This window comes from Cupressus sempervirens, chromosome 8 (assembly GCF_028749045.1).
Source record: "Cupressus sempervirens isolate cs-2001-9-10 chromosome 8, ASM2874904v1, whole genome shotgun sequence".
Lineage (NCBI taxonomy): Eukaryota > Viridiplantae > Streptophyta > Pinopsida > Cupressales > Cupressaceae > Cupressus > Cupressus sempervirens.
Genome location: NC_143125.1, coordinates 419,136,988 through 419,142,987, shown reverse-complemented (window position 1 = coordinate 419,142,987; position 6,000 = coordinate 419,136,988). Strand labels below are relative to the sequence as shown.

At 37.9% G+C, this 6,000-nt stretch overlaps 1 pseudogene; it reads right to left on the bottom strand.

Annotated features, from left to right (window-relative positions):
- Positions 1-281: 281 nt before the first annotated feature.
- Positions 282-6,000, bottom strand: part of LOC149543027 (uncharacterized) — a 28,261-nt pseudogene continuing 22,542 nt past the window's right edge.

Here is a 6,000-nt window from a genome sequence, read left to right as displayed (position 1 = left end):
TTGTGCATTGGACTGCCGCAACTAAGGCTATTGTTGTTGTTGGGGTTGCAACATTTGAGGCTTTTGTTGTTGATGAGGTTGTTGTAGTTCTGGCTAAGGATGTTGTAGTTTCTTTTGTTGCTCAATTTTTTTTAGCATGACTTCTGGTACAAGATAACATAAATTGGAAACCATAAGAAACTATATCATTTTTTTTTTCAAATGATAGCATTTTAACTTAAAAGAGTGGCCTTTATTGAGCAAGTTGCATAATCTGAATGTCTAACATTAATCACAAAGTTTCAAATGAAGCTAACAAAATTGAATAGAAGAATTTTTCTTAAAACCTTGCTTTCACATGTCACACTATTATAATAATACTTTTATCCCTCTGGAGAAGTATGCCCTATGTAGACACAAGTCAATGGTGAAGAACTAGGGGCACTAACTAGTGTGACAACTATAGTAGTCTTGGTTTCAACAGACACAGAAAGTGCATTGGTGGAGCTATTTGTCACAATTCCTTGCGACTATGTTGAGAATGTCCATGGTTTTATCAACAACATATAACAATGTTAATATTATACCACATAACAGTCTTAAATAAATCAACAACTAAGTCATAAATGCATTACTGACTTGTTGTAGTCTAGATTATTGTGTTGGAGCCACTTGATAAAAACCCTAAAAAATGAAAATCATGAATAAGTATTCTTAAGATATTTCACATTCACTAAACTAGTTTTAGTCATTACATTTATTAACAATGTTTATCCTACACTTGCTTTTTCTTAGGGTGCATCAAGAGTGGTTGTTGCTAGGATTGAGTTGAAGCCTACGCTAAAGGTGCTAGTACCAGAGGCAACTAGATCTACTGTTGAAATGAAAGGTGTTGTTGGGGTTGAAAATTGCTTTAAACAGGAGGCACCTACTATTGTAATAGCTAACTAGAGGGCTGCTATTGTGATAGTTGTTGCACTGGCTATTGTTGTAGTGCCTCTCCCATTTGACTTTTGTAAGTCATCCTAATGGATGCACCCTTGCTGATCTTTTGTTGTGATGGATCATGATTGTGACCCTGAGTGGTCTACACTGTTGAGGTGTTTGGATTTTTGTTTCTGTATCAGTTGCTTTGATTATGCTTTTGACTGATCTTTGAGATTATGATGTGATTTTTGGTTCACTAAGGTTTGTACCAGTGGTTACCAAGATCGATGTAGTATCATGAGGTTGTTCCGTGATTACCCTGAGATGTGTGCAGAGATTGCACTATGTTCTTTTACCATGCTACACTGGACTAGGTTCCTGTAGCAGTGGTTAGTCATGTTTATGACTATGTGATGGGGAGGATCTTGAACAAGGTTCTAGCCTCAACTACTAGAACTCACTTTAGGCTTTCTCCTAGCCTCTTAGGGTATTTATCCTATACCCTAATCCATGGGAATCTTCTCTCTATTCCCTTATTACACTAATCCTCACCAATCAACTCAAAACTCTATTTCACCATGGGGTCTCCCTAGTGCTCTCATTGTACCATTCTTGACAACTGGCTTCCAGGAGTTCATTCTTGGCTATATTGAATTCCAAGGCTTGTATTAGGTCTCATTCAATAGTTTTTAGGATCACTAAGTGAATTGGAGTATTTGGTTTCCAATCGATTTGAAGATTGCATAGTGAAGAGGGCTACCAAGACTAATAACAAAATTAGGCCTCCAAAACTGATTTTTGGCTTATATATCCTCAAACCCTTAAGAATTACTCAAAAAAATTTATGATTTGGATACCCTTTTGGTTCCCCTTGAAGATTTTTCAGGTCTGCAACACCCAGGTCATACGTACAAGGGATTTCCAAAAATATGTCTATTTACAAGGGTTTCTTGTTTGTATGAACAAGAATATAGAGAGTTCTTCCTTCCACCACTCAAATGGACTCTAAATGACTGAACTCCTAGAATTAACTTCCTTCACTCACCACTCTTGCCTTCCATGAATTTGTATTGCACCCAACACCCCATTCTATGCCCCTTTCAAACACTTATTTGCTGATTTCATTGCCTAGCCGGGTATGCAAACTCGCCTAGGGCCTCTTGGAAAAAACAACAAACCTCTGCAAAACAAGACAAAAATACATATTTAAATTTTTTATAAAGTCTATTACTTGATTCCAAAAGGCCATCATGGTTCCACCATTGGAATTCAAGTTATAGAGATTTCTTTGCTGATTGCTGTGTACAGACCAGCGAACTGGCAACTTTAAAAAGATTTTTCAAACTAGTAATGAAACTAATAAAAAAACTCCTAATCTTTACCAAAGCATCTAAATTCCATACACTATAAAATCACATGAAAACAGCAACCCTATCAATCCATTAAAGGTGTGGATGAAGGGTGAAATCAGAAAACTGTCATCAAAATGCTCAGTTTGCTCTTCATTCCAATGCCAAAATTCGTACAAAAGCATATGCCCACCCTCAAAATAACTTGGATTGGTCTTAAATACCTCTTACCCATGTGAATCAATAGATCCCATAGGTTTCCAACTGATTCTTGAAGCCCTTATAAAGTTTTAGCACTTTTTGTCAATGTTGTCAAGCAACTTTGCAAAGTTGCAAAGTTGCCAAGTGCAACTTTTGCACTATTGTGCATTTAATGGCTCCATGACCTCAAACATGGTTAAATGAACCTATTTCCATGTAATTACAACTTTTAACATATTTTCCATGTTTCCCATCCTCCTGGGGTCTTGGTCAGTGTTTGACCATTCTAGGCTCTAACAAGCAATTTAAGCAATTTTGCCAACATAGAAGCAACTTGGAAACTCAAACACAACAAAAACCTATTTACAAACACAACTCACACACTTGGGGATTTATCACATAGCCCTTATTCATGTGGTCTAGCCAAGACCACTACAAGCCAAAAATGATTTAGGAAACTTGGCATATTTCCTAGGTGCTCCTGCACCATTCTCCCCCTATGACAAAAAAAAACTTAAGGTGGGTCAGTATTCAAGAGATCTTGACTGATACCTCTCTTTTTGAATTCATGTTCAGCTACCCATGTCGCTTCAGATTCAGGCTGGTTCTTCCATTTTACTAAATGCTCCATATAAATTCCATGCCTAGTCTTCTTCTTTACTCTTGAATCTAGAACTTTTTCAGCTTGAGGCTTGGTTTGGAGAGGAATACTGATTTCTGGAATATTCTTATCTACCTCTATGATGTGTTCCTCTTCCATGACATTAGGACCCTTGTATTTAACCAAATCTTGAATGTTGAAGATGGGAGAGATGGCTAGATTGTTTGGAAACTCAATCTTGTAGGCATTTGGGCCATACTTAGCTAGAACCTTACAAGGCCCTATCCTCCTCATTTGAAGCTTGCTTGGAACACCTTTTGAAGTCTAGCCTTGTTCAAGTGTACCATCACCAAATCTCCTACTTCAAATTGTAAATCTCTCCTCCTTTCATCTACTTTAGTCTTTAACCTTTGAGTAGCCTCTATCAAGGACTTCTTGACCTGCTCATGTACCTCTCTCATGGACTGGGCAAAATCATCTGCATGTCCACTAATCTCTTCTTGATTCTTTAATTCTCGTAGCTCACAAACTCCTCTTGGGTGATAACCATAAACAACTTGAAAAGGGCTTTTACCGGTAGTTCTATTTGTGCTATCATTGTAGGCAAACTCAGCTTGTGGTAGGACTTGATCCCACAGTTGGCCATACCCCTTTGTTAAACACCTTAGAAGGTTTCCAAGCACCCTATTAATTACCTCAGTTTGACCATCAGTTTGGGGATGGTAAGCTGAACTATGTGCCAAGTTAGTACCTAGCCTTCTCCACAAGGTCTTCCAAAAGTGCCCCATGAATTTAACATCTCCATCTAAAACTATACTGATTGGTAAGCCATGAATCCTTACAACTTCTTTGAAAAATAAGTGAGCAATATAGCTAGCATCATGAGTAGTCTTACAAGGAATAAAGTGACTCATTTTGCTAAATCTGTCCACAACTACAAACACACTATCCAAACCTGATGTTGTTCTTGGTAAGCCCACTATGAAGTCCATGCTGATGCATTCCCATGGCCTATTTGGAATGGGTAAGGGCTGGTACAATCCTACATTTGTAGAAGTTCCCTTGGCCTTTTGACAAATCATGCATTGTTCAACATACTTCCAGATATCTCTTTGCATCCTAGGCCAATAGTAGAATCTTTCCACCAACTCCAATGTTTTGTTCAAACCAAAGTGTCCACTAAGGCTTCCATTATGCTTCTCTTGGATCAGATTTTCTCTCATTGATCCTCTAGGCACACATAATTGATTTCCCCTAAACAACAACCCATTTTGCAAAGTGTAATCAGCAAACTTGCTATGAAAATGATTGTTAAACTCTACACATACCTTGTAGGCCTCTGAGAAGTCTTCATCATCAGCATATAGGTCTTTGAAACCTTCAACTCCAATACTCTCTAACTATATTTCTTGGATAGTAAGCAGCCTTCTACTTAATGCATCAGCTGCTTTATTTATCTGCCCTTTCTTGTGCTTGATGGTGAATGTGTAGGATTGTAGGAACTCCATCCATTTGATGTGTCTTAGGCTCAACTTCTCTTGAGTGTTGATGTAACTCAATGCTTGGTTATCAGTGTATACAACAAACTCTTTAGGTAAAAGATAGTGCCTCCACTTCCTAAGTGCTTGCACCAATGCATACAATTCTAAGTCATAGGATGAGTACCTAGATTTGGATTCATTTAGCCTTTCACTAAAGAATGCTACTGGCCTTCCTTCTTGGCTTAATACAGCCCCAATAGCAATATTACTTGCATCACATTCTACAATAAACAACTTGTCAAAACTAGGTAAAACCAAAATGGGTTTAGTAGCTACCTCTTTCTTCAACCTTTCAAACCCTTCATTGGCTTCTTTGGTCCACAAGAACTTAGTTTTTAGTCCTCCCTTGATGTGTCTAATACTGGTGCACATATCTCACTAAAACCCCTTATAAACTTCCTATAGAATTGTGCCAAACCATGGAAACTTCTTACTGCAGCCCCTGTTTTAGGTGTAGGCCAGTTTAGAATGGTTTCTATTTTGCTTTCATCCATCTTCAAGTTACCTTGTGAAACTACAAAACCAAGGTAAACCAACTCTTGTTTCAAGAACTCACTTTTCTCAAGATTAATGGTCAATTTTTCTTCTTGTAACTTCTTTAAAACAATTGCCAAATGCTTCATGTGTTCTTCTTTAGTCTTGCTGAAAATGAGAATATCATCAAGATAAACCACTACAAAAATGCCTATGTAGTCCTTCAACACTTCATTCATTAGCCTCATGAATGTACTAGGTGCATTAGAGAGGCCAAATGGCATTACTAGCCATTCATAAAGTCCTTCTGTAGTTTTGAAGGCTGTTTTCCATTCATCACCCTCCTTCATTCTGATTTGATGGTAGCCACTCTTGAGATCTATCTTGGATAAATACTTAGCACCCCCCAAAAAATCCATTAGATCTTCTATTCTAGGAATAGGAAACCTATATCTAATTGTTATCCTATTTATGGCTCTAGAATCAGTGCACATTCTCCACTTACCTCCTTTCTTTGGTGCCAAAACAACCGGTACAGCACATGGGCTAATACTCTTCCGAATGAGACCTTGGTCAAGTAGCTCTTGTACTTGTCTTGAAATTTCTTTATTCTGATCTAGAGTCATCTTGTAAGCATCCTTGTTGGGCAATGAGGATCTAGGAACAAAGTCTATTTGATGACTAATAGATCTTTGTGGAGGGAGTGTGGCAAGTTCTCCATCACTTATGATGTCTTTGAACTGATCCAATAGTTCTTTTACCTCTCTTGGCAATGGTGTTTGTTTGACAGCATCTTTCTCCTTTGGTTTCACAACTATGGCAAACCCAACTTCATTGTTCTCCTTGAAATCATGTAAGAATTCTTTTCCACTCATGAGTAGAACACGCTGATCTGTTGCTGCATCTATGCCTTCCTCAACAAGTGATT